The sequence below is a fragment of the Rattus norvegicus genome, unplaced genomic scaffold (genome assembly GCF_021556685.1).
Source record: "Rattus norvegicus strain SHRSP/BbbUtx unplaced genomic scaffold, alternate assembly SHRSP_T2T haplotype2-0000033, whole genome shotgun sequence".
NCBI lineage: Eukaryota > Metazoa > Chordata > Mammalia > Rodentia > Muridae > Rattus > Rattus norvegicus.
Genome location: NW_028238786.1, coordinates 42070 through 63399, shown reverse-complemented (window position 1 = coordinate 63399; position 21330 = coordinate 42070). Strand labels below are relative to the sequence as shown.

The 21330-nt window shown below is 45.9% G+C and overlaps 2 long non-coding RNA genes and 2 pseudogenes across 5 annotated transcripts in view; 3 read left to right on the top strand and 1 right to left on the bottom strand.

Moving 5' to 3' along the window:
- LOC147997864 (uncharacterized) overlaps window positions 1–21330 on the bottom strand; it is a 30456-nt gene that overhangs the window by 6006 nt on the left and 3120 nt on the right. Inside the window, exons 1-2 of one of the 2 annotated variants that reach the window (XR_015647529.1) lie at window positions 9480–9667; window positions 7646–7852 (exon numbers count right to left, since the gene is read on the bottom strand). This is a non-coding gene — a long non-coding RNA (uncharacterized LOC147997864). Of the gene's footprint in view, window positions 1–7645; window positions 7853–9479; window positions 9668–21330 lie in introns of those variants that run through there. The other variant, XR_015647526.1, reaches the window with a different exon arrangement.
- LOC147997867 (sperm motility kinase Y pseudogene) lies at window positions 3069–4645 on the top strand (annotated as a pseudogene). Its single transcript, XR_015647524.1, has one exon. The product of XR_015647524.1 is annotated as a sperm motility kinase Y pseudogene (transcript).
- Window positions 5634–10304, top strand: LOC147997866 (uncharacterized). Its single transcript, XR_015647525.1, has 5 exons — window positions 5634–6326; window positions 6788–6882; window positions 8427–8605; window positions 8722–8932; window positions 9559–10304. It is a non-coding gene; the product is annotated as an uncharacterized LOC147997866 (long non-coding RNA).
- Window positions 15769–20420, top strand: LOC147997865 (sperm motility kinase Y pseudogene; annotated as a pseudogene). Its single transcript, XR_015647523.1, has 3 exons — window positions 15769–15779; window positions 17362–18954; window positions 19681–20420. The product of XR_015647523.1 is annotated as a sperm motility kinase Y pseudogene (transcript).

Genomic DNA, 21330 nt, shown 5'->3' with positions numbered 1-21330 from the left:
CAACGGGGCGTTTTATGAAAGAGCTATTTCCCAGGAGCACACCTGTGTGTCAAGGCCTCCCTTCCAGCTAGGCCTTTGGAATCTCCAGTGCTAAACACTGTCTCTTCCTTTGCAGAAGTGAAACATAATAAAAATTCACACTTCACAGTACAAGGAATAGCAGTAATCGCAAAAGGTGTAAATAGAACCGATGAGTACCAGAGTATGTGGATTGATGTTATATGAAATGTGTTTGGATGCCGTGCAGTATCCTCTTCCATGTCCCTACATACTGAGCAACGACCCTGTCCAATTTCTCTCTAGACAGAACCATCTGGAATTCACTCACTGAGGGACTTATTCCCTGGAGTGGCAGCTACAGGTAGGACTTGTGCAACCATGTCACGAAGCGAAGAGACAGAGATGCATGGATTAAATGGAGAGAAGCAGATTGGAATGGTGGAGAGGCTAACCTGCCAACAACTCCAAACCCCCAGCAGGATGACAATGGAGAACAGCGAGCAGTTTCCCAGCCAGCCTCACTCTCCATAGCCAGACTTCTTCCAGTCCTTCCATTTTCCCAAGGAAAGAAAAGTTCAAAAAGCAGGGACAGGGAAAGAAAAACTGCTCTACTCCCAGGAGCCAAGGGCAAACCCCCTGGCACCTCCCTGTCTGAGCCCATAAGCAGAGACAGCCCAGTCCTGGGATCATCTCTAGAGGCTCAGGGACCCAGGCAGATGAGCCCTTGAATCACAAAGTGTTCCTCTACAGCATTCTATGGGTGTCAGTCCTGAGTCCCTGAGCCTGAGGTGCTCTGCACAGCTATTCAGAGAAGCCTTCTCCTGATCTCTGTACAAAGATCTCTGTGTTGGATGTCAAAGGAGAGTGTCCACCCAGCATGGGTTGGGGCTCTGGCCCTCTAATCTGTTGGTCCATGTTAACTTCTCCACAGAGAAAGCTTATGAGCTTTGCTGATGCATCCATTAGGCGTTTGGGGGATTCAAACTCAAGTCTCTGACTAGTCCTGCAGCTTTGTCTCAGGTGTTTGATGATAACCTAGAGCCTTTCTGAGGACTTATGAGAACAGTGTCCTCTTGATGGGTCAGTTTAGAAACAGCTTTGTCTTTAAAAAAAGAAAACTATACCATCAGTTTGAGGCTAATCCTTCAGAATTCAAAGATAACGTGACACCCTGAGTGTAGACATGAGGACTTTAAAGCAGGATGCAGAGTAAACATTCAAAACAGAGAACTATGGACAGCTAAACATCTTACAGGGTTTTATTTCTAACAGCCTAAAGTCTTTCCATAGCCCATAGAAGCCACGGTCTCAGAGTCCTTCCCAACCATGTTGACAGGTCCTATTGTGACCTCATGAGGAGCGATTGTGAGGCGGCCCAGCAAACACATATTAAGCTGTTGCCAGGCCTGGAATTCTTTGAGTGCTTTGAGAGGAGGTGTGGAGTGGAGCCCTCTGCGACTTGGTTGTATCTAGTGAGCTGTGTGTGGTTGTGTCGAATTTTACTGTACTGTGTATATGTGTATGTATCAGTGTGTGTAAGAGAGTGTGTGTTGACAGATTGGCCTGTGTGTGAGTGCGTGTACACTTTTGCCTGTGTGTTTGTCAGTATATGTAGGAGTGTGTGAGTTTACAGGTTTGTATATGTGTATGTGTTTGTATGTGTGTATGTCTTCTTGTGCGTATGTGTATCCCTGTGTGTATGTGTGTATGTGTCTGACGTGTGTTTTTCCAGGTTTGCTTGTGTGTAAGTATGCGTGTTTTGTGTGAATCTGGGTGTTTGTAAGAGTTTGTGTGAGTATAAGTTCACTTCTGTGTATTTCTGTGTGTGTGCCTGTGTGTGTGCCTGTGCCTGTGTGAGTGCCTGTGTGTGTGTGTGTGTGTGTGTGTGTGTCTGTGTGTGCACGTGCCCATCCCCTTTTGCCCCTTGTATCTATATTACCTGCACCTCAGTGCAAGAGAGTGTAGAGGCCAGAAGTCACCCCGGCTGCTGTTCCTGAGGTAGGTTCTCAACCTTATTTTCAAGACAGGCTCTCTCACTGGCCTGCAGCTGCCCAAGTATCTGGGCTGGCTGACCAGTCGCTCCCAGGCATTTGGTATGCCAACCCCATAATATCAGTTTAAAGGCCTATGTAGATGGCTGGCTGCCTATTTCTTGATTGATTGATTTTTGGATGACTTCAAGAGAAAGAATTAGGTCACATATTGCCTCGCCACTGGCTATTTCCTTATTGGGGTTTTGTTTTTTGTTTTATTTATTTATTTATTTATTATGGATTGCTGGTTTCATTTTTTAGTGGTTTTTATGTTCTCACATGCTATATTACTGCTTTGATTATTTACGGTTCTGCAGTCGGATGATTAACTCTATCTCCATTTTCAATGTCCTGCGGTTTCATCCTTTTACATTATTCCTGTTTCTCTATTTATTGAGTACAAGCAATCATTGGCTTAGACTTGATACAAATTTGCCCTTTGTGACACTTTGACTCTTCGGCCTTTGTTTAAGGTTTACTATTCACTGATATTTAACTGCCTTATTCCTTGTGGTTGGTTAATTTTAATTTTCAGTATTTTGCTCTGGAGAGTTGTGGATTTTTGTGGATCACTAGGTCCTGAAATTCAATGGAGTTTTCCCTTAAGTGTTGGCTTTTTATATTTGTTTGTTTTGTCTTATACTAATTCTTTCTCCTCTCGTTTCTTTCATCTGTTTTTTTCTTTTTCTTCAATGAACATCTATTCATAGTATTGACCATCTTTGGCCGCCCAATCCTATTGTAGTATGACGATTTTTATTTTCATCATTGCATTTAGTATGTGTGTGCTCTTGGCTTTCTCTTTTGGGGTTGGTTATTTGGGTGGCTTTTACTTATGACTCTTCATATTTTCCCCTTAACTTTTTCATAATTTTGCTCTATTTTTCTAGTCTAGTTTTTACTTTGTCTTTGTTTGTTTTTTTTCTTTTTCTTTTGTTTGTTTCTTTTAGGTACCACAAGTGTAATTTTAGCTCCTATATTGCTCCATCTTTTTCATTATTTGATTCCATTTTTGTTATTTTTAGGTAGCATTAGTACTGATAAAATGCCTACAGAGACTGAGGAGGAGTTACCAACCCCTACACCCGAGCCCAGTATCTCTGAGGAGGGCAACTTCCATTCCCAATACCAAGTATTGGGGACAATTGGGCAAGGGGGCAACGCCAAAGTCCTCCTGGCCCACCACCGGCTCACAGGAACCCCGGTGGCTGTCAAAGTTCTGCGAAAGGACAAGCAGTGGTTCCAGCCAGCCATGATGGAAGCAAACATAATGAGAAAGATCAACCACCCCAACATAGTGTCTCTCATACAAGTTATTGAAAAGGAAACGAGAATATACCTCATAATGGAGCTGGTGGAAGGCCAAGAACTCTACCAGTACATCAGAGAGTCAGGGCACATAGAGGAGGATGAGGCCCGGCAAATATTTGAACAGATATTGTCAGCAGTGAGCTACTGCCATGGAAAGGGGATTGTTCACCGAGACCTCAAACTGGACAATATAATGATTGATAAAAACAAAAAGGTCAAAGTCATCGACTTTGGGCTTAGCACCCAATTTCAACCTGGAAAAATGCTAAACCACCACTGCGGCACGTACTCTTTTGGTTCCCCTGAACTCCTCCTTGGCCATCGGTATGACGGGCCGAAGAATGATATGTGGATTATAGGAGTGGTCTTGTACTGTATGGTAGTGGGAAAGCTCCCATTTGATTCAGTGATCATCCAATAACTGCAGAGACAAGTAGTGGCAGGGGTATATCCTGCTCCCTGTGGGGTTTCAAAAGAACTGGAGGACCTCCTTAGTAAATTACTGAGGGTAAATCCCAACTTTAGACCAACAGCAAGAAAGGCGATGAAACACCCTTGGTTCAAAGAACACTGGAACGGATTGATAGGTCCCTATGAAGAAATGCTTCCCCTCACACCAGACCCGGCCATTTTGGATGCCATGAAAAGCATTGGATTCCAAGCCTCTGTAGTAAAACACTCTTTAAAACAAAGAAAATATAATGAGGAAATGGCAACTTATTTCTTTCTACAAAAGCAGGCTCTCCAGGGGGATGGCTGCACAGCCCAGGCACAGCAAGTGAGTCCCGTTGTAGCCCCATTTCCTAGCCTTGATCCTGCTGCTGCTTTTAGATTAGAACCAAAGAGGAGTGGAAGCCTGCCAGTCCTTGGCACCTTGCGGGTGTCATCCTCCCATGGTCACGTATCTCACTATGGCCAGAATGCTCATCCAAAAGGAGGCAAAAGATCCACTGTGGCTGGTCGTCTCAGGCCTCTACCGATGACACCTACACAGGACCACTATCACAAATGTGCCGTGAGTGTCCCATGCATTCAAACAACAAGCATCTTCACTGAGAAGAGTAGCAATAAGGAAATCAAAGAAGACAACCCACTCTCCCACAGAGCCCCATTAGAGGATAAGCCCATCCCCAGCAGGGTCCGGCACAGAGGTTTTAAGGGGTGGACCAGGAATATAGCAAATGCCCTGATAAAGCTGTGTTGCTGCATGCCAAGGAGAAAGAAACCTCGCCTGGGGCAGAACAGAATCTCCCCCCAGAAATGAGCCACAGGGAGAGTCCAGAGAACAAGCAGCAGGCATAGCCCAGGTACCTTTGTGCTTTGTCCTTTTCAGTTTGCTCTACGCTGGTCCTTCCTCTGTCTCTGGTTTCCATTTTCCCCACAATTCTTACCTTGTATCTGCTCTAAGTTCTTTATGAGGTTTCCCCAACACCAAGCCTTCTCCCTCTTCTTGATTTCTCCTCTTCCCAGCAGGGACCCAATAGGATTGATGAGTTCCACACTCTACAGAGTTTTCTAGTTGGCCCATCCCTTCAGATGGACTCCAGCTCCCCCTTAGGCCAATAGCTCCCACAAGGTGAGGACAAGAGGTTCATGGGCTCATGGACTCCTCCAGGGGCTACTGATCTTTTCACATGTGGTCATCAATCACAAGTGCTGCAGAACAGAGTCTTATGTTTTCAAATATAACATCCCATTCCATTAAGCCTCAAAACTAATTAACAAGGTTTTTCATTGAATAAGTATCAACAACCTAGTTTGTGGGTTATAGTTGATGGTCAGAATCCTGCATGCATGCATATTGTTTTGCATACTGGTTTTTTTTGTTCCTAAGTCCTAGTGATCTATTGAATTTTATAGGTAGTAGTTCTAAATGGTTTCTTTCAAAGACCTCAACTGAGAAGTAGAAAAAAGAAGTTATAATATAGTAAGGCAAATCAAAGCCCCAAATGGTAAGCTAAGAATTCTACCTCACTGTCTTTTTTTCTTGGAATAAATTGTCTTGTCTCTTTCACAGTGTCATCTGGAAATTCTTTCATGTCCTCAGTATAAACAGTAGGTGATTTCAGACACATGGCAATGGAAAAGACACCAGCAGAAACTACAGCAGCAACAGGAGTAGCAACAATAGCAGAAGCAGCATTAGGCACAGCAGCAGCAGGAGGAGGAGAACGAGGAGGGTAGGAGGAGGAGGAGGAAGAGGAAAGAGGAGGAGAAAGAAGAGGAGGAGGAGGAAGAGAAGGAAGAGGAGGAGAAAGAGGAGGATGAAGAGCAGGGGGAATATTTTGATTCCCTGTCCCCGTGAGAATTGCTGATGACTACTTCTGGACACAGATATCATGCTGAGAACTGTTTATCAAAATGATTTAACAGAATATTAATTTTCATAGAAGACATGTCAATGTTCCTGAGGGCATGCAGCCCTGGAAAAGAGAGCCAGATGGCTGAGGCAAGCAGTGTGGAATGTTCTTACTGAGGAAGACCTTCTCAAAGCTGATGATGTAATAGGCATGAAGGAGCATTTCATGGGAGTCACGGTCCCATGCCCCTGTGTCAGGGCACACAGAGCTCCTAGCCTTGCATCCTGCGTGAGAGGGGACCTGGAATATTCCCTGATCCCCACAGGGTCCTGGATTGCTTGGTTCCCCCTCAATCATGGTCCTCCCTGTGCCCCATGGGGTCCGCAGCTTCTACGGGCTGAATTTATATCAGTGATTAACTGGAGCTGGACCACAACCACACCACAGGCAAGCCCTGGGCACTGAGGACATTAAGAGCAGCAGACAACATCTCCTCCGCTGCTTCTGACTCTGCTCCACAAGCCAAGGCAGCTCCCACACAGCAGGCATCCAGCCTAACTCCCAGCAGGGAGAGTGTGAGATGTCTGTGGATGAGCCCACAGGGACTACAGGATTCTGTGGGAAGACATCTGGTAGCTTCTGGAGCAGCTGCAGCAGCCAGGACACATGAACTACAGTGGAGGTGAGCTATAGGACCAGGTAGCAAAGAGCCTGATCTGGCCAATGCTGATCTGAATCCCTGAGGGCAGGCTGGAATGGTCACTCAGGGCTATTAGAGTGAAGGCCAGCCAAGGGCATACAATGTGTCACTAACATTCTCAAAGTCTTGTCCAGGAAATAAACCACTGGCCTTGACCAGTAAAGTTGAGTCCAGACTCATGGGCTACAGGATAGCAGATTGAACTGAGTCTGAATTCCCATGAGTATGACCTCTGGCTGCTCCCTAGGCTCAGTATAGATGAGCATGAGAAGGCACCATTGCTGTGTTTGCAGGAGTAGCAGAGAGCTCGGAATACATGACCCACTCCTAACCCAGACTGGAGCCACTCTGGGGAGGAGATGGCATCATTTGAGAGATGGGCTTATGCGGGACACTGTGCTCTGGTTTGTGGCACATACAGCTCCTGTCTTTCTTGCTGACAGTTCAGATCCTCAGCTGGCCTCATCACGGACAGTCCCATGAGGAGTGGGTGTTTGGTTCCTGCTTCCCAGTTAGGGCAGGAACAAGCCCAGACGCAGTGAGTAAGGACAGTGCTTCTGTCTTGACCCAGCTTCCTTGTCCTCCCCCCTCCCCCAACTCATCAGGAGCCACCCAGAGACCTTCATAGGAGTGTGGGTCATGTTAATCGGAATGCACAGCTGGAGATTAAATTCTGGGTAAGGTCTCCATACAGCCCTGGTGGCTCCCACACCCTGCCTACCTAAGTTTTCCCAATTGGGTCCTCAGGGTCGTGGAGAATCTTCTACAGGCTGCCATGAAGATACAGCCAGTTTCTTGGTAACATTGTGTTTAGCAGAGGTTCTCTGCTTCAGTGAGAGGGTTTGCTGAGTAGCACACCAGGACCAGAAAAGTGTAGAGCCCTCCAGTGGTAGACATGAAGTACTGCAGGAGTTTATTTCCTGATTTCTTCACATCTACCTTGTTCTAAAGGCTTTTTGTCAGACACATAGGGACCTAAGAAACTTGAGTTTGCACCCCCATAGGGAACCCAGGACACTAAACCAGCAGCCCTGTTAAACGTCGGCAGAGGACAGTCTGGGCTCTGTGTTTATAGAACGGCTCTAGACTGGTATGAAGACTGATTGACCAGCCAGTCAAGGAGAGTTAGGGACAGTTAGAGACTTGGAGGAGAGCATGAGCGGCAGACACAGCAGAGTCCAGGCCAACAGTGGAACCAGTTCATTTAATAGAGAAGCATATGCCCTCCCAAAAGGCTGTCAGCTTAAGGCACTGCACTGAAGACCTGACCCAATAACATGCCCAATTTACACATCACCCACCTGTGGCTTGTGGAGGGTCCTCAGTGTAGATCCTAAAGTCCATCATGGCTGAAAGGCAGAAGTTTGCACATCATTGCAATGTGGAGGCTACTCTCTGCTGATGGGACCCACACAGTCTGTGAAAAAGTTTGCTTAAGTGAAAGTTGGCCGTCCTTGAACTCTCTGGTCTTCCAGGGTAGTGTGTGTTGACCACATGCAGAGCCATTCCTGAAAAACGTAAGAGCCAAAATTCAACAATAGGGAGAGAATCCTGTGCCAGATGGAATCCCTCAGGCCAGTGCGGATTCAGAGACATCCTATGCCATGGCATGGAGGATCCCAAGAACTTCTAGGATCAATGTGAGCCACACCAGAGGCCACAGTCTATCCTGGGAGAACATTAAAGTATCTGGAATTATCAGGGACCCTAAGGTAGGTTCGTCAGGATATGGAGCTGATGCATGGTGGGATGCTTGGAGGATACAGCCTAAGGCAACGTAGAGGAAAGTGTGTTATGAGAGCTAAGACAGAGCAACCACACAGTCTGAGAACAAGTTTGCTTAAGTGAAATTTGGCCGTCCTTGAACTCTCTGTTCTTCCAGGGTAGGATGGCCTATCGGGCCCAGGACAGAGCGACTATGCCAGAATTACAATGGTCTGTAATAGAGATGGAGAAGGTGTCAGGATGGGACTTGGGCAGTGGATGGAGCTCTATGACTGCAAAGCCTGCCTAGGCTCCCAGGACCCAGAGCTGGCTGCTGCAGGAAGTCCTAGATCACAACTCTGCCGTTCCTCTTCCCAGGTCTTGCTTTTAACTACTGGACCCAACACAAAGCCTCCCTTGCAGGCTTACCAGAGCATGAAAACGAAATGGCCACCTCCTGTAACAAGAAACACTTCTAGAAGAGGAAGGAGACATCAATACATTCACAAAACTTTCAACTCGAATTCTGTCTTGCCAATAAGTGTGCAGGGATAAAGGTAAAGCAGATATTGAGGGACCAACCAGTCAATGACTGACACAAAGTGAGATCTGTCTCATGTGACAGACACAACCTCTGACGCTATTTATGATATTCTTTCTGATTTACTTGCAGACAGAAAAGTAGCACACCTGTCTCCAGAGGCTTCACTCAGCAGCTGAAAGCCACAGCCAATCCTCAGATAGAGCTCGGGAAGTCTTGTGGAAGAGTGGGGGGAGAGTGACAAGGAAACTGGTTGGGATAAAACACTACAAGAAGTCCCCTACTGTCAGATACCTTGGACCATGGAGTATGCTAGAGCCTGTGCAACCAACCCCAGAGCCAGGTTAGCTATCTGCAGTTGGTCTCCATGTGGGTCATCTGACAAGTAGATCCAGGACTGTCTCAGTCTGTGTTGCCTGCCATTGGATCTGTTCCCCATACCCGGACTGCCTGATTGTAAATCTGTGGGGCAGAATGTGCTCGGGCCACCTGGGACTAGATGTCCCAGGGTGGTGTGGTACCCAGGGACTCTCCCCTTGTCCAAAGAGAAGGGAGAGCATTATGGTAGAAAGGATTTGTAAGGTGGGACTGGGAAGGGAAGAGGGAGAGTGACTGGGATCAGGATGTAACCTGAATAAAGAAGACATTATTGGAAGTAAAAAAGTTAGCCTGGAAAATGGAAAGATTGATAAGTGGCTAAGAGCACTGAATGCTCTTCCAGAGGTCCTGAGTTCAAATCCCAGCAAACACATGGAGGCTCACAAATGTCTCTAATGACATCTGATGCCCTCTCTGGTCTTTCTAAATACAGCTACCCTGTACGTATGCATAACGAATGATTGAATGAATGAATGAATGAATGAATGAATAAATAAATAAATAAATTTTACCTAGTCTTAGTTATCAGGCAATGAATAAAATGTTGAAATTATGTTCAAACCCATGTCATGGATTGCCTGGATCTTTTAGATCTTCAGGAAACATCTCAACGAAGAACAAGAGAGGCTGGAGAAGAATGGGGAAGGGTTTGATCCCTGAAGTTCCTCAGTGTCCACTAGCACAGCACTTGTCCTTGGGAGATGACGTCTTTCACTCTTCCTGACTGTTGCACCAATCAGAATTACAAGCTCTGTGGATGAACCTGTAAAAGAGGACAGTTGCTCTTGGGCCAATATGGAGGTTCCTGACCTCTCAGCAAGCTCACTGCTGACTTTTGAGGTCTCTGGAGGGTGAGCAAAATGAAGACACACAGAGTAGCCTCAGGTTGAGTCAGCCAGGGCCAGGGGGCTCAGTGGTGTCTCTCAGATTCCCAGGCCCTCCCTGAGATTGAACACACTACACAGTGTAAGAGGATTAGGGGATAACCAGGAAATGCAGTTGCTCAGGTGTCTGGCTCTGTAGGAGGGAAATAAATCACAGTGGGAAGCTTCAGGACAGTCAGGTGACCTGAGCCCTCCACAGAGTCTAAGTCCAGACTCACAGACATTCATCTGTCCACAAGTCTCCTAAACACAGGCCTTGACTGACCTGCAGTCCAGAGTATGTTATTATACAGTGTCGCTTAGAGAGAGGACATACTTTCCAATTAGGCCTTTTCTGTGTCACACTGAGACTGGGTTTATGGTACAGCTGATGCAGATGGGGACTGGCCACAAGTGGCAGTCTATCGCAGATCATGAAATAAATAAATAAATAAATAAATAAATAAATAAATAAATAAATACCCACTTATCTCACTGCCTGCAATCCTCATTGTCACCATAAGGGAGCGCTGCTTTGACCTTCTCAGAAATAAAAGCTGACTTCCCTCAGGGAAATGGATGGACGGATGGATGGATGGATGGATGGATGGATGGATGGATGGGTGGGTGGGTGGGTGGGTGGATGGATGGATGGATGGATGGATGGATAGACAGAGAAGTGATTTGACTTAATCAGTTTCTTCCTTTCCTACTTTTCTGGTCGAAAACACACTGAACATGTCTGCTGCAATTGCTTGTTCTTCATTTCTGCTTTCTTTGGCTGTTCATTCAAGGCAGCTCCCTTAGAATCTGCTCATCTCAATAAAGGTCCATCTGTGGAATGTATAGCTTCTCAGTTAGGAGCTAAGGGATTCTTGGAAGGAGTTCCCAAAATCCCCTCTGGGGCAGTTGCCAGTGTTCTCTACTTCAGACAGCAGCTGCATGAAGCAAACACACACCTGTCTGAACATTCCAGCTTGGGTGCACGTCACAGTGCACCTGCCCCAGGGTCCTTGCCAGTTGCACATGCCACAGGGCCACAACTACAAGATCCCTTCCCCAGGAATCATGCCCCCTTGCATCTCCCCCAGGATTCCTGCTCTGTTGTAACTGAACCAGGGTCCCTGCCCGGTTGTTCCTGGCTCACGTTTCCTACTCAGTTTTACCTGCCCCAACGACCCTGTCCCACTGCACCAGCCTCAGGGATCCTGTCCCATTGTGCCCACTATGCTGCACCTTCCTGAGAGTACCTACTAACTGTTCCTAGGTGGCATTTTTCAAAATCTAATTCAAAGATCTTGCCAGTCAGAACCCATTGTCTTTATTAACACCAAGTAGATATTTGCAGGGCTTCCTCACCTACACTTAATCAATCCCTTCTCTCAGTTGTCCATGTGGAAGCAAAGAAACTAGCAGCAGAACATGGATTATTCATCCAGGATATCAGCAGCCCTAGAATTCTCATGAGATGGGCTGCTGTGACTGTGATACAGGGGTGGAAGGGAGGCTTTGACACTGAACAAGCCCAGAGTGCTGCCTCTGCTCACATTGTGCCAGCACCTTAGCCTACCTCTAGATGTCCTAAACTCTGAGAGGAGGAAGGAGATCTTCCTACATAGAAGATGTTCTCTGAATCTGTGCTGGCCCAGGTCAAGCCAGAGTGTTTGCACATGCCAGTTCCAGCCCCTGAGGGTTCTCTGCCTGCCTGGTGTTTTGTTGTGCTTTATGTCTGGCAAGGTGAAGATGTGGCCCATACTAGGAATATCTTTGAAGACAACTGCCCTGGGTTCCCATGCTAAAATTCAATTAGGGACTGACAGGGACCTAAATAACAACAAGACAGTGCCAAGACCATGAGTTCCAAAATCAAGAGCAAATGGGGCCTTGATGGTATCCTGTGCTGATCTGACAGGAGTCAGCACACACAATTCTCCTGCACATCCAATGCCCCTTGGAAAAATCCTCTGTCAAGGGTAAGTGATGCCTCATGAGAATGAACTGTCGGCGTAGGACAAGACACTTGGGACTACTGTCCTGAATTCACCAGTCTCAGATGAATGGGCTTTGAAAAGTTTTCAGGACACAGAATAGGGGTGTGTAAGCAAGTGCAGGTAATCCTTGGGTAACACATAGTTCCTGAGGAGGTTCTGAGAGCTGTTGGATCCACTCCTGGAAAAGGCAGCATTGTGTTCAGGGGGGTAAGAAAGCATGAGCCTGCTGATGTTTTCACAGTATTGCATGGGAACAGTAACAATGCCCTTAGGAGCAGGATGTCCTAACACTCTCAGATCAAGCAGACAGCCTAGAGCCTATTAGGCCCATATCCCAAGAGAATACCGGTCATGTGTGAAGCTTCTATAGCCAGGAAGCTGGAACAGGGAACATTGGCATTGTCTCAGTTAGGGGTTTACTGCTGAGAACAGACACACCATGACCAATGCAGCTCTTATGAGGACAACATTAATGGACACAGGATTGCAGGTTCAGAGACTCAGTCCAGTATCATCAAGCTGGGAGCATGGCAGCATCCAGGCAGTCATGGTGCCAGAGTAAGTGGGAGGTCTACATATTCATCTGAAGGCTGCTTGAGGAAGATTGGCTTGCATGTGGATAGGAAAATGGTTTCAAAGCCCATGCCCACAGTGACACACCTACTTTAACAAGACCACGACTCCTAATATTGCCACTCCCTGAGCTAAGCATATACAAACCATCATAGACATCTTGCAGGAGGGTGGTACTGTTCTATCAGAGAGAAGCCTCTGCTCCCGTTAATATACTGAGGTCAACCCTGGGTAGGGCACAGAGCCCTCCACACATCCTGGGACTCAGGGAGGCATCCTATGAAAGAGCTTTTTCCTAGAAGGAAACATGGGTGTAGGCCTCCCTTCCAGCCAGGCTGTAGGGAGTCTCCAATGCTAAACTCTGTCTTTTTGCAGAAGTGAAACAATGAAAATTCACCCTTAACAGTACAGTGAATAGCAAAAATGGTGAAAGGTATAAAAAGAACCAATTAGTACCAGAGCATGAGGATTGGTTTTATATGAAATGTGGGTGGGTGCAGTGCAGTATCCTCCTCCATGTACCCACATGTTCAGTAACTACCCTGTTCGATGCAGCTTTACACAGAACCATCTGGAATCCATTCACTGAGGGACTCCATCCCTGGACTGGAAGCTACAGGTGGGACTTTTGTATCCAGGTCTCCCAGCCCTGGGACAGGGATGCATGGATAAAGTGGAGAGAAGCAGACTGGAATGGTGCAGAGGTTATCCTGCCAACAACCCCAAGCCCCCAGCTGCATGACAATGTAGAACAGCGAGCAGTTTCCCAGCCAGCCTCACTCCCCATTGACAGACTTCTTCCAGTCCCTCCTTATGCCAAGGAAAGAAAAGCAAAAAAAGTAGGGGCAGGGAAAGAAAAATTGCTCTACTCCCAGGAGCCAAGGACAAGCCCCCTCCCATCCTCTTATCTGACCCCATAACCAGCCACAGCCAAGTCCTGGGCTCATCTCTAGAGGCACATGGACCCAGGCAGATGAGCCCTTGAATCACAATCGGCTCCTCAAAAGCATCCTATGGGTGTCAGTCCTAAGTCCATGAATCGGAGGTGCTCTGCACAGCTATTCAGAGAAGCCTTCTCTTGATCTCTGTGAAGATCTCTCTGTTGGATGTCAGAGGAGGGTGTCCATCCAGCATCAATCCAGGGACTGTGGCCCTCTAATGTGTTAGCCCATGTGAACCTCCCCACCTGTCCTTGTGCAACTCCTCCTTGATCGCCTTTTATAGGAAGATATTTAGGGTCCCTTGCAGGAGGCAGGGAAAATAGCACACAGCTGAGGGTGGTAGACAAAGCTGGGAACACATCAAATATTGAGTTGGTGTGAGGCTCCCTAAGCCATGCTTGGGCAGGTCTGTGCCAGCGATCCCATAAGACCCTTTGATTCTCCCCATGTACACAGCAGGAACCAATTGCCAGGCCTACCCTCTGCCCAGAGCAAAGGGAGATTGGAACTTGGATTCCAACCCTGGCCATTCCTATAATACCTGACCTTGTAACCCTTGCTCCCTTTGGGGCTCAACAGTCCCCCTCAAATGTAGACAGCAATGTCTAGATGGTGTTCACAGCTTTTCTTGCCTGAAACTGTGCTTTGTTTGATACTACAAACCAGGAAGTAGGGACTTAAACTTGAGATCACTGACTCAGGCTAGGGAGGACTCCAGGGCACCTGAGCTCAGCTGCAAAGGCAGAAGCTGAACCACAGTGAGCAGAGGTGGCACATTTTGCTGTTTCTTTCCTTTTCTGCTCTCAGGCCTTTCAGTGAACTCTACAGATGAGGATCTTTCCTCCCAGGCTTAGTGTCTGCAGCCATGAGAGTCCTCTACAGGGGACTCCAAACCCCAGAAGAGTCTTCAGAAGGAAAGCGCTACACACTGCACTGCCCCCAGCACTCTGAGAAACAGAGACCCTTTTTGGGCTTGGGCCAGTCAGTGCTCAATAGTTAGCTTCTGGCTGCACTGGCTGCTCACAAATAACACTGCAGACTGGGTCCTGTGACCTGGCTGTCACAGACTGTGATTGAGAATTCATTTCAACTGTGTCAGCATAGCCACTCTGTTCCTTCTGGCCCGAGGTTGCACAGAGCTCCTTGTCCTCATACATGCCTCTTCCATCACTGGACCTTAATATTTAAAGTGCGCCCTACACTCTGGATGGACTTGGTTTTCTATACATCATGCCAACCTCTGTGTTAGAGGAAGTGTCTGCCTGTGTATGCCTACCCCTTTATGTGCCTAGGTGTCCATGCATACCACTACCCCATGTCCTGTCAGGGGCCATCCTCTGGACAGGTCCTCACGCCTGCATGTCAGACCACCTGTCTTCAATCCCCAACCCCTCCCCACTGCACAGATGCTGAGCTTATGGGCTTTGCTGATGCATCCAACATTGATGGGGGTTTTGGGGATTGAAACTCAATTCCTTAACCTTGGGAGGCAAGTGCTCTGCCTATCCCTGCAGCTTTGTCTCAGGTGTTTGATGATAACCTAGAGCCTTTCTGAGGATTTATGAAATCAGTTTAATCTTGATGGGTCAGGCAAAGAAGTGCAGACCGACAGGAGCCGGATGTAGATCTCTCCTGAGAGACACAGCCAGAATACAGCAAATACAGAGGCGAATGCCAGCAGCAAACCACTGAACTGAGAATAGGTCCCCTATTGAAGGAATCAGAGAAAGAACTGGAAGAGCTTGAAGGGGCTCGAGACCCCAAAAGTACAACAATGCCAAGCAATCAGAGCTTCCAGGGACTAAGCCACTACCTAAAGACTATACATGGACTGACCCTGGACTCTGACCCCATAGGTAGCAATGAATATCCTAGTAAGAGCACCAGTGGAAGGGGAAGCCCTGGGTCCTGCTAAGACTGAACCCCCAGTGAACTAGTCTATGGGGGGAGGGCGGCAATGGGGGGAGGGTTGGGAGGGGAACACCCATGAGGAAGGGGAGGGGGGAGGGGGATGTTTGCCCGGAAACCGGGAAAGGGAATAACACTCGAAATGTATATAAGAAATACTCAAGTTAATAAAAAAAAAAAAAGAAACACAGCTTTGTTTTTTTTTATTTTTTTTAACAGTGTACCATCAGTTTGAGGCTAATCATTCAGAATACAATGAAAAAGTGACACCCTGAGTGTAGACATGACGACTTTGAAGCAGGAGGCATAGAAAACATTCAAAACAGAGAACCGAGGAGAGGTAAACATCTTACAGGCTTTGATTTCTAAAAGCCTTAAATCTCTCCATAGCCCAAGAAGCCAGAGCCTTGAAGCCCTTCCCAACCATGTCATGACAGGTCCTATTGTGACCTAATGAGGAGCGACTGTGAGGCGTCCCAGCTAACAGATGTTAAGCTGTTGCCAGGCCTGGATTTCTTTGAGTGCTTTGAGAGGAGGTGTGGAGTGGAGCCCTCTGCGACTTGTTTGTATCTTGTGAGCTGTGTGTGGTTGCATTGGATTTTACTGTACTGTGTATATGTGTATGTATCAGTGTGTGTAAGAGAGTGTGTGCTGACAGATTTGCCTGTGTGTGAGTGTGTGTACACTTTTGCTTGTGTGTTTGTCAGTATATGTAGGAGTGTGTGAGTATACAGGTTTGTTTGTGTGTATGTTTGTATGTGTGTACCACTTCTTTTGTGTGTGTGTGTGTCCCTGTGTGTGTGTGTGTGTGTGTGTGTGTCTGTGATGTGCATTTTTCCAGGTTTACTTGTGTGTAAGTATGTGTGTGCCTGTTCCTACGTGAGTGTGTTTTGTATGAATCTGGGTGTTTGTCTGTGTGTGTGCCTGTGTGTGTGTGTGTGTGTGTGTGTGTTTGTGTGTGCACGCACGTGCCCATCCCCTTTTGCCCCTTGTATCTATATTACCTGCACCTCAGTGCAAAAGAGTGTAGAGGCTAGAAGTCACCCTGGCTCCTGTTCCTGAGGCAGGTCCTCAACCTCATTTTCAAGACAGGCTCTCTCACTGGCCTGCAGCTGCCCAAGTACCTGTCTTGGCTCTCCAGTGGCTCCCAGGAATTTGATATGCCAACCCAATAATATCAGATTAAAGGCCTACGTAGACTGCTGGCTGCTTATTTATGGATTGATTTTTTTTCTATGTGTTTAAGAGATAGAATTAGGCCATATATTCTCAAGACCACTGGCTATTTCCTTATTGTGGTTTTGTTTTATTTATTTATTTATTTATTTATTTATTTATTTGTTTATTATGGATTGCTGGATTCATTTTGGTGGTGGTTTTTATGTTCTCACATGCTATATTACTGCTTTGATTATTTACGGTTCTGCAGTCGGATGTTTAACTCTATCTCCATTTTCAATGCCCTGCGGTTTCATCCTTTTTCATTATTCCTGTTTCTCTATTTTGAGTACAAGCAATCATTGGCTTAGACTTGATACAAATTTGCCCTTTGTGACACTTTGACTCTTCGACCTTTGTTTAAGGTTTACTATTCACTGATATTTAACTGCCTTATTCCTTGTGGTTGGTTAATTTTAATTTTCAGTATTTTGCTCTGGAGAGTTGTGGATTTTTGTGGATCACTAGGTCCTGAAATTCAATGGAGTTTTCCCTTAAGTGTTGGCTTTTTACATTTGTTTGTTTTGTCTTATACTCAGTCTTTCTCCTCTCATTTCTTTCATCTGACCTTTTTCTTCAAACAATCCATTCACAGTATTGATCAGCTTTGGCTGCCCAATCCTATTGTAGTATGACGATTTTTATTTTCATCATTACGTTTAGTATTTGTGTGCTCTTGGCTTTCTCTTTTGGGGTTGGTTATTTGGGTGGCTTTTACTTATGATTCTTCATATTTCCCCCTGTTCATAATTTTACTCTATTTTTCTAGTCTAGTCTTTTCTTTGTTATTATTTTTTCTTTTTGTTTCATTTGTTTCTTTTAGGTACCACATGTGTAATTTTAGTTCCTGAATTGCTCCATCTTTTTCATTATTTGATTCCATTTGTTTGTTATTTTTAGGTAGCATTAGTACTGATAAAATGCCTACAGAGACTGAGGAGGAGTTACCACCTTCTAGTCCCGATCCCAGTATCTCTCAGGAGGGAACCTCTCATTCCCAATATAAAGTACTGAAGACTATTGGAAAAGGAAGCCATGCCAAGGTCCTCCTGGCCCACCACCAGCTCACAGGAACCCCAGTGGCGGTCAAAGTTCTCCGAAAGAACAAGCAGTGGTTCCGGCCAGCCATGAGAGAAGCAAACATAATGAGAAAGATCAACCACCCCAACATTGTTTCTCTCTTACAAGTCATTGAAAACAAAACTAGAATATACCTCATAATGGAGCTGGTGGAAGGCCAACAACTCTACCAGTACATCAGAGAGTCAGGGCACATAGAGGAGGATGAGGCCCGGCAAATATTTGAACAGATATTGTCAGCAGTGAGCTACTGCCATGGAAAGGGGATTGTTCACCGAGACCTGAAAGTGGACAATATAATGATTGATAAAAACAAAAAGGTCAAAGTCATCGACTTTGGGCTTAGCACCGAAACACAACCTGGACAAATGCTAAACCAGCACTGCGGTGCGTATTCTTTTGGTTCCCCGGAACGCTTCCTTGGACTTCTGTATGGCGGGATGAAGAATGATATGTGGACAATAGGAGAGGTCTTGTATTATATGGTAGTGGGAAAGCTCCCATTTGATTCTGTGATCATCCAAGAATTACAAAAACAAGTTGTTGCAGGGGTGTATCCTGCCCCCTGTGGGGTTTCAGAAGAACTGGAGAACCTCCTTAGTCAATTACTAACAGTAAATCCAATGTATAGACCAACAGCCAGCGAGGTGATGAAACACGCCTGGTTCAAAGAACATGGGAAGGGGTTCACAGTTCCTTGTGAAGAACTGCTTCCCCTCAGGTCAGACCCTGAAATTTTGGGTGCGATGAAATGCATGGGATTTCAAGCCTCTGTAATAAAATACTCCCTAATAAAAAGAAAGTATAATGAGGAAATGGCAACTTATTGCTTCCTACAACAGCAGGCTCTCCCAGGGTATGGCTGCACAGCCCAGGCACAGCAAGTGCGTCCCATTGCAGCCCCATTTCCTAGCCTTGATACTGCTGCTGCTTTTAGATTACAAAGAAAGAGGAGTGGAAGCCTGCCAGTCCTTGGCACCTTGCAGGTGTCATTCTCCCAAGGTCACATATCTCATTATGGCCAGAAGGTTCATACAAAAGGAGGAAGAAGGTCCACTGTGGCTGGTCGTCTCAGGCCACTACCAATAACACCTACACAGGACCACTATCACAAATGTGCCATGAGTGTCCCATACATTCAAACAACAAGCATCTTCAGTGAGAAGAGTAGCAACAAGGAAATAAAAGAAGATAATCTACTCTCCCACAGAGCCCCATTAGAGGATAAGCCCATCTCCAGCAGGGTCCGGCACAGAGGTTTTAAGGGGTGGACCAGGAATATAGCAAATGCCCTGATAAAGCTTTGTTGCTGCTTGCCAAGGAGAAAGAAACCTCGCCTGGGGCAGAACAGAATCTCACCCCAGAAATGAGCCACAGGGAGAGTCCAGATAACAAGCAGCAGGCACAGCCCAGGTACCTTCGTGCTTTGTCCTTTCTAGTTTGCTCTATGCTGGTCCTTCCTCTGTCTCTGGTTTCCATTTTCCCCACAATTCTTACCTTGTATCTTCTCTAAGTTCTTTTATGAGGTTTCCCCAACACCAAGCCTTCTCCCTCTTCTTGATTTCTCCTCTTCCCAGCAGGGACTCAATATGAATTCCCCACTCTACAGAGTTTTCTTGTTGACCCATCCCTTCAGATGGACTCCAGCTCCCCCTTAGGCCAATAGCTCCCACAGGGTGAGGACTAGAGATTCATGGGCTCATGGACTCATCCATGGGCTACTGGTTCTAGCACATGTGGTCATCAATCACAAGTGCTGCAGAACAGAGTCATATGTTTTCAAATGTAACATCCCACTCCATTTAGCCTTAAAATTAATAACAAGGATTGTCACTGAATAAGTATCAACAACCTAGTTTGTTGGTTATTGTTGATGGTCAGAATCCTGCATGCATGCATATTGTTTTGCATACTGATTTTTTCATTCCTAAGACCTAGCAATTGATATATATATATATATATATATATATATATATATATATGTAACATTTCTAAATGATTTCTTTCAAAAATCTTAACTGAGAAGTAGAAGAGAAGATTTGATAAAATAATAAGGCAATCAAAGCTCCAAATGGTAATCTAAGTATTCTACCGCATAAGAGTTTTGCTTAGAATAAATTGACTTTTTTTCTCTCACAGTGCCATCTTGAAATTCTGTCATGTCCTGAGTATAAACAGGAGGTGATTTCAGACACATGGCCAAGGAAAAGACACCAGCAGAAACTACAGCACCAACAGGAGAAAAAGCAATAGCACCAGCAGCATTAGCAGCAGAAGGAGGAGGAGGAGGAGAAAGAGGAGGAAGAGGAGGATTCCCCAACACCAATCTCCTCCCTCCTCTTGATTTCTCCTCTTCCCAGCAGGGACCCAATATGAATGATGAGTTCCCCACTCTACAGAGTTGTCTTGTTGACCCATCCCTTCAGATGGACTCCATCTCCCTCTTAGGCCAATAGCTCCACAGGGTGAGAACTAGAGGGTCATGGGATCATGGACTCTTCCTTGGGCTACTAATCCATAGAGAAACGGGCCTGTAATACCAGACACTCAAGACACACAGTAGGTAGGGGGATCAGAACTTCAAGGCTAGCCTGGTCTACATCATGAGTTTAAGATCAGCTTGGCCAACTTACTGACACCCTTTTCCTAGAGGTGAGGAGGGCTAAGGCTACTAACTCAGTGGTAGAGTACTCGTGGGGAAACAGACTGCTGTCCATTGATACCTCTCCTTCCTTGCTCGGAAATACACAATGGTATTAGAAGAGTCAAAGGTTCCTGGCCTAGCATCCACTATTCTATTTGCTACATCATTAAGGGTGCAGTTTTTGGTATTTTGGTCAGGGATCAAATCTATGAAATAAAACTTAAGCAATACTCTCATTGCTGTCATAGTGGGAGGTGGATGATAAATGCTTGCCCACCTGCATCAGTACAAAGCTGGTTCCTTGGACTCCCTGCAAACACATCACTGCTAACTGTGTGCCTTGTATAGGCTTTTCCAGCACTGTCATAGCTTGAAAACCTTCCCTGCTATGGACCCTTGAGTGGGCATCCTGCCTTTCTCAGTCTCAGAATGGAGCAAAGATCCCCTGCTCACCTCTAGGCTCACAGGTCAGGGACCTCTTCCATCCCATAGTGAACAAGACTGGCACAGCTGCACACACCTTGGAAAAAGAATGTATTGGCAACCCTTAACAAAAAAGATGGTTCTTACTTTCGATTATGGCATTCTATAAAATACGGGTATTTCCTGGTATAATTACACATGTCATTGATTGTGTGTGTGCGTATGTTTTTTGAGGTTGGAGGGGGATAATTCATTTCTCTAAGCCCCTTCCTCAATGCTGGGTGATAAACATTGACTCTCATATAGATTTTAATAATTATACATTTATTTATATATTTTTAAGATTCGTTTATTTTCCCAACTTTTGTAGCTCTTTCTGTGTGTGTGTGTGTGTGTGTGTGTGTGTGTGTGTGTGTGTGTGTGTTTGTGTGTGTGTGTGTGTGTGTGTAATTAGATATAATACTCAGGGTCAGTAATCCTACCCTTGAGCTACCTTATAACTTTTTATGTTTTAAACAGCTTTATTATGATATCTTTGATATATAAAGCTGATATGTGCTAGAGGTGAGCATCTTGATGTTCTTAAAGACATGTTCTTCCTCAGATACAGAACGCGAGCTGGCTAAAATCCTTGCTACTCCTGCAGATTAACCTTGTCATGCACTGAAGCAATGGGGCACATACTAAGCACACTCCCTGAGCTGCTTCCTAGGTTGGTAGCA